Consider the following 13,294-nt stretch of genomic DNA (forward strand, 5'->3'; position numbering starts at 1 on the left):
ACGTGCAGCTGCCCCAGGGAAGCGCCAGCTCCTCACAAAATGGGCCCCTGACAGACCTCACAAAACCAGCTGGCCCACGGGGCTCTGGAATTGGAAATGCAACTCACGGCGCACCGGGGTGGGTGATGGAAGATGCCCTTTGCTTTTGGAAGAATGTGTGGGAAGCCCAGTCTGCCCTCTGCTCAGATGGTGGATCTGAGAGGGCCCAGGGTGCTCTTGGGAGCCCCGTGACAGCCCCAAGCCCTTGCCAGTTCTGGTGTCCTGTCTGAATTGCTGTTCCAAACAGCGGTTCCTTGAGCCCAAACTGCAGCAGACACGGAGCCCTGTGTGCAGAGGACCTCTAGTCCCAGGGAGGCTGCTGCTGGGCCCTCCTTGATCAGATAACCCTCCTCTTTAGGCCTGTAGTTCCTGATGGAAGCTCTGAGAACCCACAGGGTCTGGGTCTGTGGAATTCAAGTGTTTCATCAAGGTAGTATTCAAGGCATTGTTTAAGACTGGGGGCCTAACCAGAGCTGCAGGCGGACAGTGACCTCAGTGAGCTCTGGGAATGACAGATGACTACCAGGCAGGACTGGTTTGGTTTAGGGCCTCATAGAAGCTGGACTGGCAGTGTCCCAACCTGAGTGTGACCTGAGTATTTTGGAACCAGCCAGGCTGGGACTTAAATCCCTGCCAGGTCCTAGGCAAGTTCATTCATGTCTCTGAACCTCAGTTTCCTCATCTGCAAAATGAGGATACTTCACAGGCTGTTGTGAGGGTTAAATTGTTTATGCAAAGAGTTTAGCCCCCAGCAGACACTCCACAAATGTTGGTTTCTCCACTCTGCTTCCCTAGGAAACTCCCCTCCCAGCTCCCAGCTTCCTGCTTAGCTTTGGGCTCTTTCTCTAGGTGCCCAGTCACCAGGTTCTCTCTGCTTCTCAGTCTGCCCACCCCTCGCTCTCCTTGAGGTCTCAGCCATTCCCACCTCCTTCACCAAACTATCCTCCAGAACTCTGCTTCACTCCTTCTAGAGGCTTCCCCCGACCAGCCCCCAGGGCTCTCGTCCTCCTTCTTGCCACATAGGGTCTTTCTGTCAATTAAAACACAACAGTCTTAGCCATTTCATCATGTCTATATATTTTCTTGGCCCTCCTCTGTTGAAATGAAAGCCGTGGACAGAGAAAAGTTCTCAAGGGAGAATTAATAATTGTGCTCGTTGGTGACATATGCTTAACATGTGTCAGACACTGTGCCAAGCACCTCTAGCCCAGTGGGACGTGTGATCCTCACAGCTCGAGGAGGTGATTTCTACATCAGCACCATCGCAGAGAAAAGGAAGCTGAGGCAGAGAGAGATGAAGCAACCTGCCCAAGGCCACCGAGTGGTGGCTCTGGGACTTGAATGACGTCTTGACACACCCGTAACCCTCACAGTCCCTGCTCAGGTAGAATGGGCAGCCCTTAAATTTCCTTTCCTTCTCTGGGATTTTCCTCTGACCCTCCTTCCATCTGGTTGGCCTCAGGCCTATGTCATCCTACCTCTCCCCTTTAAAGCCTGATCTAAGGGTGAAAGACAGCCAAAAAGAAATTAACCAGAGAAGGAAAGAAATTAACCAAAGAAGGAAATTAAAAAGAGAAGCATAGGGGCTTCCCTGGTGGTGCAGTGGTTGAGAGTCCAGCCTGCCCGATGTGGGGGACACGGGTTCGTGTCCCGGTCCGGGGAGATCCCACATGCTGCGGAGTGGCTGGGCCCATGAGCCATGGCCGCTGAGCCTGCGTGTCTGGAGCCTGTGCTCTGCAACGGGAGAGGCCACAACAGTGAGAGGCCCACGTACCACTAAAAAAAAAAAAAAAAGCGTAACAGTTGTTCAGGGCTCTACCTCTGTGGCTCCCGCTCTGAAAGGTGTCACTTGGTTTGGTAATGCTGGGTGAGAGAAAGAACGGGGCCCAATTCTTACCCCTGACACTTGCTAGCTGTGTGAACTTGAGCAAGTTATTTCAACTCTGAGCCTTAGTTTCCGATCTGTCTACAGGACAGCAAAATGACTTTGCGGGGGTGAGGGGTAAGGATTAAATGAGGTATGGATTGGACAGCCAGCTAGCTTAACCTAGATGTTTAAGGTCACCATTTCCCATTTTGGCCACGAAAGATCAGCTGGAGTGCCCCTAGATGCCCTCCCTGGGGCAGGTCAAACCCCAAAGACCACTCCCTGCCCCTTCAGTCCAGTTTTCTGCTTGGGAGCTAGGTCCTGCTTTCAGCAGAGGGAAAGACTGGTGACCGTCACAGCGAGTGACCGGCCCCCACCCAGCACAGGGAAGGTGTCAGTTCCTGCGCTCCAGGACTACAGCCATTGAAGGGAGGAGTTTATGACGGTGTGTCCATGCCCACACCGACCCTCATCCCCACCCAAGCACCACAGGGACGGGAGGGAGGGGCTTCGTTTTTTCCACCACAATTCATGAACATAGGGGCCTCTAGTGGGGTCATTCCCGGAGGACCAGCTCTCCCTCCTTGCATGACGGCCACATCTGATGATGCTTGCTGTAAAATGGGGATACTTCACAGGCTGTTGGGAGGGTTAGCCCACGAACCCACCCACCCACTGTGGCAGCACAGCCCCCGCTAGCCCACCAGAAGCAGGGCAGGGAAGCATGGAATGTGAGGCCAGGCACTGGGCTGACAGCTCTCCATAGACCATTTGATTTAATCCTTGCCACCAGCCAGTGGGAAAGGTGCCATTAGCTCCATTTTACAAATGCAGATACTGGAGCTCAGAGAAGGCAAGTCGCTGTCCAGGGTAATTTAGCCGGTAAGTGACGAGACTAGGATGGAACTGGCCTGTCCGGTTCCACAAATCACCGTTCCATCCTGCTGCTTGCTTCCACTGTTAGCAGAGTGGCAGGCCTCTGGGCTCGCTTCCTGGTCTCAGGAACGTGGATTCAATCCAGCAGAACTTGCAGAGCCTCAGGTCATATCAGCATGTCCTGTGGAGGTTGCCCAGCCCAACAGGAGGTCTGTTTTAGAGGCGGGTTGGTGCTGACGGTGATGAACTCTTCACACCAAGGGAGTCGGGGCTGTGGCGCATATGATTCAGGACCTGAAGGCTCTGCCCTGTGCCCTTTGCTGGAGCAGCTCTAGTGATTCTTCTCTCATCTGCAAGACCCAGGGCTCAGCATCCCTCACCTTGGCCAAGGAATATACAGCACAGAGCATCGGACCAGGGCTGTAGTCTTAGCAGGCAGAGCTGTGTGACCCAAGGCTACTCACTTGACCTTTCGGTGCCACAGTTGACTTGTAAAATAGGAAGGATGACATTTCCTGCCCCACCCACTTTGTTTCATAGGGTTTAAAGAGAAAGAGGGAGGAAGGAAGGAAGGAAACTAACATTCACTGTTAGTGTGTGTTACAATTTCATTTGTTAGGATCAAAGAGAAGAATACGTGTGGACACACTTGGAGAAGCCAAAAGCCTGATCCGTGTGGAAGAGTCCACTGTTCTTGCGATTGTCTTCACTGCTGTTGTGACTGTGCCCTGCCAGTGTGCGTCATGCCTGACGTCTGAGGACTTCCCCCGGAAGTACAGTGAGCATCATTGCAGCCCCCTACTTATCTGAGAACTGCCTCCTACACGTCTCCTAAGGTGGTCAAGGGCTGCCTCCTACAGGAAGCCTTCTGAGATTAACTCCTGCTGCCTCCAAGGAACTCCTGTATGGAGGCCTGGGCCTTGGTTCCTGTCCTGAATTAGCTGCTATGCACTCATCCCACTGTCCTGCAAATCTTGGCCAAATAGAAGTATACATTAAGGAATGGTTGAAGGGGGTGGGCCTTCCCTCACCTTTTGGAGCCACGCCCCTGTGTCAGGCGCTATGCTGGTTGTCTCACAATCAGGCCCCTGCTGTTAACACCCAAAGGCGGAATAGCATAGTGGTTGAGGCACAGCTGTCGGTGCTGGCAGGTCCAGGGCCCGATCCCAGGCCTGGCACCTTTTGGCTCTGTGACTTGGGTCCTCCCCTCATATTTCTATTGAGTGATTGGAATGTAAAGCACTTAGAACAGTGCCTGTGCCCTAGCAAACACTAAGCGTTAGCCGCCAGCAGACCATCCTCTCAGCATGGTCACCATGGTCTTCTCTATTAGAAAGGGAAGTGGGAGAAGTTTATGACGAGTTGTGAGAGCAGACGCCTTTTGTGTTCTAGGCCACATCCCCTGGACCACCTATGACTTTAGCTGCCCGTGGAGGAAGTTTGGCTTCTGGGAGTGCTGGCAGTGTCCCCCGTCAACCACAACGTCTCTGGGCTCTTCTGATGCAGGACTCTTTCTGTGGCCAGGGCGGCTCACTCAGGCTGCCCAGTGTGGCCTGGATGTCGGAAGAGGCAACTGAATGCCCTGACAGCCTGTCTGTAAGAGGGACAATTCACGTTCTCCAGCCAGCACCACATATGGCTGCCATCTGTACCGAGTCCCGGTGGCTCACAGAGGAAAGCAGCTCAATCTCGTGAGCCAGCTGGCCCGGGTCAGATCAAGGTCCGGAGCAAGGTTGCTCCCTGGCGCTGCTCATGGCTGGCTCCCTGGGGGCTCTGTCCTAAGCCCAGGACTGTCTCCACAGCTGCAGGCTCCTCAGCCCCGCTTCACAGGCCTGCTTCTCCCTCTCATTCTCCTTGTTGGGAGTGGACACCTTTTACCCTGTTGCCCAAGCTAGAAACCTGGGAGTCTTTATCAGCTCTCTGCTTCCCCCACCCTGACATCACCCACAGGCAATTAATCACTTGGCCTTGGCGTCTGTTCACTGCTCTCTAACTCCCTCTCCCTCTCCTGCTACCCTGGTTTAAGCCACCTGCAGGCATGGTCTGGGCCACTGCAGCCTCTCCTGGTCCCCTGCCTTTAGACTAGCTCCCCCCTCTCCTCTCCCCCCACGGTTGTCATGGTTATCCTCCTAAAGCGCAAACCCAATCGCGTCACTTACTTCTGAACTCCTGCTTTGGCTCCCTAAACTGCGTGACCTAAAAGGCAAGCAAAGCCCTTCAGGATCTGATGTTCCCCTGCCCTCCCTTTGTCCCCCATCCCGGAAGTCTATATTGGCATCAAATTAAATTATCTTGAAGGCTCAAACTGGCTCAAAACACACAGATTAACCAAAGACCTAAAGTCAGATAGGCCTGGGATTGAGTCCTGGCTCTGCTGTTTGCCACTCATGTGACCTCAGGTGGGGTATTTTTCCTCTCTGAGTTCCAGTCTGTAAAATGGGAATAATAATGCCTAATTTTCGCTCCAAGGATCAAATGAGAGAATGTGCACAGGGTGTTTATCTCAGTACCTCACCTGCAGGAAGGGCTAAAAGAAATATGAGCTTCCAGATGGTTCCAGGCTCCCAACACAGAACACCTGCCCCCACATCAACCCAATGACTACTTTTCTGCATTCAACTCATGTCACATCCTCCACGAAGCCTTTCTGGACCTTCTCCCTGGTCCCCACCCTCTAAGGCAATGCCTGAACGCTTTCTGGGACACAGGTTATCACATTGAGTTCCTGGGTTCTGTCTCTGTCCCTGTGTTGTCTTCCACTGGGCAGGGGGCATCTTGAAGGCAGGGGTGCGTGTCTTCTGCCTGCATCCCTGTGTTTGGTCCAGGCCGAGCACAGAGCATCTGGCCCAGCCGTGAGTGTGAACTAGTGAACACTGGCACGTGCATGGACTCCGTGACACCCCACAGCTTAACCATCTCCCCCTGCCTTTCAGCCCCCAGACTTGGCATCTCTGGAAGACCCCTGCTTCTGAAGAACCCTGAGTCACCACAGGACCAGGCAGGGGCTGTTCCTGACTCTTGCCTTAGGCCTAGAAGGGTCAAGAAGGAGGGCCGGCCTTACACCAGCCACTGCCAGGGGGCAGAGCATCGCCCAGAGGATGGCAGAGTGGGAGGATGACTGCCTGGAGGGTTGTGGCTCCCTATTTCACAGAGAGGGTTAGGCAACTTGCTCAAGGTCAGACTGCTGGTCCAGGCAAGAGCCAGGATTTGAATTCAGGCCCCAGAATTCATGGTCTTAACTGTTCTGCTGTGCTGTTTTCATAGCTCGAGTATCCAGGCATCCTACAGGCTGGACTTGATCTTGTCCACCTGTCACTCTGCGCTTTAAGCTTTTCAAGGATTCCTAAGGACTCTTTAACTCACTTTCCTCCCGCTTCTGCATGCATGCTTTCAGGGACGGTGCTCACTCCCTCTCACCGTGGGCCATTCCAGTTTTGGACAGAGCTGACTTTTTGATTGCCTTTTGTTGACCTGGAATCTTCCTTCCTGAAGCCTTCACTCAGGGTTCTTCATTCCACTCGTGGCCATAAAGTACAGTTCTGTACCCCCCTCCCCAGCAAACATCTGCACTTCACAAAGTTGAAGAGAGTGACCAGGAGCCCCAAGGCCTCTGTTCTTTGAGGTCATCCTCCCTGGGCCCTCACCTCTTCCTAAAATGCCATGGCTGAAGGCTTTGCATCACCCTGCCATTCTCTGAAAATGACTCATTAAGTATGCCTCATGAGAGGTCCCCACTGGAGAGAGCTTTGGCCCAGGTGTGGCCCAAACGGCCCAGAGGTGGGGGAACAGTCACTGCTCTTGCCCCACGAATGCAGCCTAGCACACACTGTCTCCTTAGTGTCCACAGCCCGGGGCCTGATGGTTACTATAACCCCTACATCCTTCTTCTCTCCTCTTTACTGCCTTTAGTCCATAGAGAAGGGGACTAAGGCAGACAAACCAGAAGCAACTTGATATCATGGAAAGACAGTCGGCTTGGCAGTTCCAGCCGCAGCTCTGCCACCTTGGGGCATGTGACCTTGAGGAAGTCATTTCCCCTCGCTGGGCCTCAGCTGCTCCTCTGTAAAATGGGAAAGCTGGACTACGTGATGTACATGGCCTCTTCTTGTTCTATGACTTGTTCTTTGACTTTGTCCCAGCTAAGGCATGGGAGCCCCATACAGACAAATAGACGTGTCTCATTTATGCTCCACTAGTCTTCTGAGTGAGCTGATTATAACTATTCTACTGAGAGAACATAGAGGCTCAGAGAGGTTGTGTGGACCTGCTCAAGGTCACATGGCTCTAGTAAGTAGCAGAGCTGGGATTTGGGCCCAGGCCTCAAGGATCCCCAAGTCAGCAGTTCCCCCATCACATCTCACTGCCTGTTTAAAAAGGGAGGAAGGAATTTGGGAGCTGCCAAATCACTTTGAAACGAATCCTGAAGTAATTCAAAACAGTGCAAACCTGATGCTCAGAGCATCTTAATAATGTTCTCTGAGTCCAAGATGGGTCATTACAAAGGGAACTCAGGGGAGTCTTCAATTCTGAGCCCCTAGGGAGAAAAAGTGGGTTTAAACTGCAGTGAGAGGGTTCAGTTAGATATGGGGGCAAATGATGGACTCTGTGGGGCATTTGACTGACTAAGGGACCCAAAGGAGACCTTTAAGAACAGGGTAGGGGCCTGATTGCCTGCTACACACCACTTAGGAATGGCCTTCCCCAGAATGCTGAGGAAGTAGAATTGGGTAGGTGAAAGATTGGATAGGAAAATACCGGCGAGCAAATCCGTGTTTGTTGAATGGAATGAGTTCTGGTCTGGAGAGGCAGCAGGGCCTTGTCCAGGGAACTCAGATCTGGGGTTCTAGATGATTCCTACTTTCTGACCTGTCTTTGAAGAAGGGGAGAGAAAGGGAAGATAGAGGATTGAGCCATCTTGGCAACTTTCCTGTTGTTGCAGAGACAAGATGCACCTGGGAAAGTGAACGGAAGGCAACCTCTGAATGAACAAGGGCCTAGGGGCGCAAGGAATAACTAGATGAGGGGACAGGGCGTCAGAACCCTGTCCTTCTACCCGTCCACACTCCCAGCCCAATCTTGGCTTGCCTGCTTTTCTCCTGAAATTCCAGGATCATCCAACAGTGCCACCCAGTGGCCATATGGGTGAGGTGCGGAGAGGTGCCCAGGGAAGCCAAAACCGGATGGGGGAAGAGGGAGAGGACCCAGCCACGCAGAAAGAGAAAACTCTGAGCTGCTTCCTGCCTTAAGGGTGTGGTGCTGGGCTGTCCACGGGTCTCTGGGTCCAGGCAGAGTTGTCCTATAAGATTCCTGCACACCCCAAAGGACTTGCTTTCTTCTCTGATCTCTGGCCCTTAGAATCTGCTGCGTTAAGCCGTAGATCCCCAAGCCAGCTTGGCCGTGCACTTGAAGAGGCAGGGGTGTCTGCAGCCCCTCCCCCGGGCCTCCCTTTCTGGGGTGAAGAGGGGCTGTGGAGGCAGCTGCCAGCTGGCCCTCCCCCTGCATTCATCTGGTCACAGCCAAGGTCATGGTTGTTGCCAGGTCAGCACAGTGGGGATTCTGGGACAGCAGTGGAGGGGCTGGAAGTCACTTCACAATGGACTACATACCTTTCCCTTCTCTTCCAGCTGCACCCTGTCTGAGGCCCATGAACTTCCGGTAACTAAGCAGAAGTTCTTCCTCTAAGAAAAGTGGGACCTCAGAGTTAAATGGTAAAGAAGGTGGCATGGTGCCTAAGAAAAATACAATAGAACCTGGGCATGAGGGTTCAATGGAAACTCTTCTCTCCAGGCTTCTGTGATACAGATAAGACCTAATAGGGATGGGTACTATTTTCATTCCTGTTCTACAAATACAGAGACTGAAGCTTAGTGAGGTTGAGTGACTCGCCAATGGCCATGTAGCCAGTGACCAGGTGCAAGAGTCAGGAGCTGAACTGCGGTCTGTCTGACTCACCAGCCCAGCCCTTGGCACGAGCCAAGCACCATGTGGGCACCTGGAGCTTGGCACTTAAGAGCCACTCAACAAATATTAGTTGAATAAATAGATCCTTCTCTAGAGCTAGAGAGGGCAGCAGAGTGGTCAGCAATTGACTCTAACCCAAGGCAGAATGAACTAGCTTAAATTCAGGAATAAAGTACAAAAGGGCATAAGAAAAGGAAAGCCTTCATAAAATATGGGGGATTTGAGAGGTGTCTTTAAGGAGAATGTCCAAAAGCCTGAAAGAGGTGTTGAGGCAAGCGTTGGGGCTTTCTGCCTGGGAAATCTGTGTACCTCACCCCCTACTTCATACATCCGTCCACTCGCTGCAGAAAGGCTCTCCAGGACAGCCCATCTCAAACAGCAACCTCCACCGCTTTGCACCTAATTATGCTGTATTTCTCTTCATAGCATTTATCTCAACCTGTCAATTTGCTATGTACTTCTTTGTTCATTGTCTTATTCCCCTACTACTAGAACGTAAAGTCCATGAGGAGGGATTTTGAGGATTTTTCTATATTTCCTTATTCCCAGTGCCTGGAACACTGTGGGTGTTCAATACATAATTGTGAAATAAGTGCCTAAGTGAATGAGTTAATTCCAGGGTCAGGGGACAACAGGGACAGAGCACAGAAGAAATCTCACCTGTCCCAGGAATTCCAGATCAGGCAGCATGGAAAGACATGGCAGGACAGGAAGGATCATTGAGAAAGACTGGGAAAGGCCTAGAATGTCATTCTGAGGAGTTGATTTATTTTGTCCTGTAGACAAAAGGGAACCCCTGAGGGTTTTGTGTCGGTGTGTGACAGGAGCTAACCTAGGTTTTAGGAAGCTAACTTAGGAATGTAATGTACTTTGTAGTGAAAACATGGAATGGATGATCTGAGAACAGAGGCAGGAAAGCAGAAAGGAGAAGGTTGCATCTCCAGGTGAGAGATGACAAGGGATGAAGGGATGAAGCAGTGAGGATGCCAGCAAAGAGGAAACACCAACAGGGAGCCATCGCAGGGAGCCAATAGGATTCAGTGGGATGGGAGAGGGAGGGGAAGTGTGCTGGTGCCTTGGGCCGAGCAGGGGACTCGGAGGGTGCTGTGTGCATGGCGCCTGTGCGTGTGAGCTAACCTATGTGCTGGGGGACGGAGCTCCCAGGGTGGGCCGTTCTGGCAGATGTGGAAGTTTGTGCGGCTGCTGTGACGCGCCTGTCCGTTGTCAGCTAGGCAGATGGCAATGATGGCCTGATGCTCAGGAGAGGGGCCGGGGACTGGGGATGGAGGGTCATCACCGTGGAGGGGTATTTGAATCCATAGGGAAGAATGTGATCCTCCTGGATGGCAGCATAGATGGAATGAAAAGAGAAGTCTCTAGAACACCCACACTATGGGGAAAGGAAGGGAAAGGAGGGGAAGGAGTCAGCAGAGCTGTGGTCAGAGGGTCAGGAGAGGGTCCAAGTGCCGTGGCCCACAGAGCTACCTCTGGGCCAGGGCCGCACAAACACACTTACAATGTCCTCCGTTGACAGGACTCCACACCCCATCTGGGTCCCATGGCCTCATCCTTGCCACACAAGCACAGGACATGGCAGAGTCTGATAGCACTAGGCCTCCATTCAGGGTCAATATTTGTACCACATCAGGGTCACAACTTCTATTTCAGGCAAGAAGAAATAATTTATTAGTGGTAGAGCTAAAAATGTTACTTAAAAAAAAGTCTGGTAAAGTCTCACTAGAGTTTTATTCAAAGTAGCCTTATCTTTCTTCCCATTCATCTGTTTGGAAGTGTGGATTGTAATATAGAGATGGGACCAGTATCCAGATGGGGAGAGTTCTGAGCAGGGTTTTCAAGGAGGAAAGACCTGGGCTGGCAGAGGATAGGGGAGGCAGTACGGCGGTGGGGGGAGAAGTGGTGGCCCCCCGCTCTTGGTGCTCACTGACCACAGGGGGGCCACAGACTTGCAGAAGGCGGGTGATGGGTGCGAAGATGCCATGGGAGCCCAGTTCCCCGCGCTGGGTGGCTGTAGGAAAGGAGGCACAGGGAGGACTCAGGACTCCACCCTGGGAGGCAGGGTCCTGCCGCTCCCTGCTGGGATCACAGGATCCCACACTCCACAGTAGGATGGGTCCAGCCACATGGAGAGCAACCTGTCAGCTTGTGATGAAAAGTTTTTTCTCCTCTTCTAACCCTCCTTTGGAGAGTCCGAGGAACCCAGAATCCCAACCTCCTCCCTGGCTTTGCCATTCAATTGAGGCTCCACCCTGGAAGATCACTAACACCCTCTGTTCTTTCTGTTTGGAATTATTGCCCTGGGAGGGATTTCCTTTTGGGAAGTAAGAGGGAGGAGGCATGGCCCTCTGATGAGAAAGAGACCCAGGAGGGTTACGAAAGAAACAAGGAGAGAAGGAAAAGGATGCTCAGGCGTACCTTACATCATTACTTAGACTTCTAATAGGCAGCGCCAACTTGGCACTTCCAATGCAATTCTCCTTTTTGTCACCTAACTCCCAAGCCTGACCCCCCCCCATGTCTTTAGGTAGCACCACTCCTCACCCAATTGCTCAGGCCCCAGTCCCTGGAGACAGCCTTTGACTAACCCATGAGCAACTCCTATTTATTGTCTCTGTCTTCAGTGTATTCTGAATCTTTTGTCTTGTCTCCTCCAAGAACAATCCAGGTGCCAGACTCTTATCTCTCACCTGGGCTCGCAACAGTTCTCCGGGCTCTTACCCTCGCCTCATGCAGAAGCCAGAGTGATGTTTTAGAAACAGAAATCAGGTTGCGTCATGCCTTTGTTCAAAATCCAATGGTGTTCACCACCCTTCGAACTAAACCCACAGCCTTTCTGTGGCCTGGAAAGCTCTGAACCATCTGTGACCTGGATACCTTTCTGACCTCATTTCCAACCACCCTCCTATGTTCATTTGGCTGGACCAGCTGCCTCCTTGCCCATCCTCAAACCCAGCAAGTACATCCCCGCAGCAGGGCTTGGAAGACTTGTCTCCCAAACATACTCATGACTTGCTCTTTTTATGGCATCTCTGCTCACACATGACTTCCTAGGAGATGCCTGACGCATATTGGGGGAATAAGTGAATGAATAAACGAATGAATGATAATACCTGTATTTACCCTGTGCGTGGGTCTAGGAAGCACGTAGTAACAGCCTGACTTAAGCTCTCTTGTCTTGGTTTTGAAATCTGCTCCCATTCCCAGGGGTCCCTCTGGACCTGCACAGAGAAGGTGGAAATCACTTTTGTGGAAAGAACCAGATGCATACACAGCTCGTGGCCACCAGAGGGCGCCACACAAGGCAGCATCTGCGCACTGCGGCACGGGCTGCGGCTACAGCGACCCTCCCCTCACCAGCTCCGGAGAGACGTAGAGATGGGAACTGGATATCCACAGGCTAGGGTTTCTGAAACAGCCCCTGGCTCCCTGCATATTCGCTAACCCAGGTCCTGAGAGCTTTTTTAAAAAGGGCAGGTGAGATTTTGAGACTTAAAAATGGGGTTTTCCCCCCACTATTTGTCAAGCTCCAAACCCCAGCACCTCCAAGTCACCTGAGATCAGGTTGCTGACAACAGTCCCTTCCTCCCCCCACCCCCACCAAATACAGACCCCAGAAACTGGAGGTTTAATTAAGTAATACAAACCCCTCTACCTGATAAACCCCTTTAATCATCCACCCCCTCCAGGAACAGTGTTCCCAGCCTGTCCAGGATGACTTGGGTGTATCCCCTTCTAGAAGGCCACTGCTCCATGTAACATCTCCCATAGCAAACACTGCTGTGAACTGCGATTATGAGAGCCTCCTGAAAGCAGAATCTGGTTTAATGAGGGTGGGGGTGTGGAGATAGAAAGAGATTAGGCACCAACAAAGGGAGTACCCAGGGCCAGGAGTCTCCTTTCTGATTTCTCAGCCCCCGTACTAAGTCTGAAATCTCTAGCATCCAGACTCAATCCTTGTACTCACACACCTTTCTCCAGACCCTCCCTCTTTCCCCCTGGGTGAATCCTGCGTGGGCAGGTCAGCCCTGCAGGCTGCATGCTGGACAGCGTCTTGGAGGTCACCTCACGGTTTCCAGGGCACATCCAGCACGCTGAGAACCCACTGCTCATTCCCGCCTCCACCCCATCCCAGGTCCTCATGTTGTGGTTTGGCCCACTGGGCTTGGTGGAGCGTCTTCCTGATGGTACGCCCCCTCTGTTTCCCAGGCACGGCTGCCCATGGCCTCGCCTGTCTTTCCCGTGCCCCTTCTCAGGGGCTGAATGCTGTGCTGTTCAGAACGGGGCCCTCACTTAGCAGAGAGCCAGAAGGTGGGACTGGGCAGGGCAGGGAGTGAGGCGGTGACTTGCTGCTCTAGCCAACAGATGTCCTGAGGTGGGGATGTGGCAGGGAGGTGAGTTCAAGGATTTAGGGCAGGGCAGCATCTGAAGTGGATGTAGTCAGACTCCCAGGTCCTCCTGTCTTCCACAGGGCTCCTGCTTTTTGGCCATTCCCACTGAAAGCTCCTTTTAAAATCTCCTCACTCACCCCCAGGT

This window comes from Delphinus delphis, chromosome 1 (genome assembly GCF_949987515.2).
Source record: "Delphinus delphis chromosome 1, mDelDel1.2, whole genome shotgun sequence".
Classification (NCBI taxonomy): Eukaryota; Metazoa; Chordata; class Mammalia; order Artiodactyla; family Delphinidae; genus Delphinus; species Delphinus delphis.